The sequence below is a fragment of the Nestor notabilis genome, unplaced genomic scaffold, assembly GCF_000696875.1.
Source record: "Nestor notabilis isolate BGI_N333 unplaced genomic scaffold, ASM69687v1 scaffold19122, whole genome shotgun sequence".
Classification (NCBI taxonomy): domain Eukaryota; kingdom Metazoa; phylum Chordata; class Aves; order Psittaciformes; family Psittacidae; genus Nestor; species Nestor notabilis.
The window spans coordinates 1,735-2,135 of NW_009920001.1; positions in this window are offsets into that span (position 1 = coordinate 1,735).

Sequence of the window (401 nt, forward strand, 5' to 3'; positions counted from 1 at the left end):
GGGTTGGGAGCTGTGTGAGCTTTAAGGTCCCTTCCAACACAAACCAGTCTGGGATTCTATGAAGACCAATACAGCAACGTGGGTAACCCCTGCGTAACAGCTTCATCTCACTCGTCCCATCCTGATGATTTCTGAAGTGTTTCCATTTGGTTTAATTGGAGCTTAAAGACAAAATAAAAGGCATTAAGAGCAAGGCGAAGCAGAGTTATGGAGCAAGTGGGGACCAGCTCAAGCACAGCCCCCCAGTTTACGGAATAAGAGCATCCCAGCTCCAGCAGCCTCCGCTCCAGACCACCTTTATAGGGTGCTGCCTGTGCTGCCAGCAGCACTGGAGCTGCACTGGGATTAGCAGGAAAATCTGCCCAGGCAGGCAGGCAGGAGGGCAAGAGTCCAAGCTCACA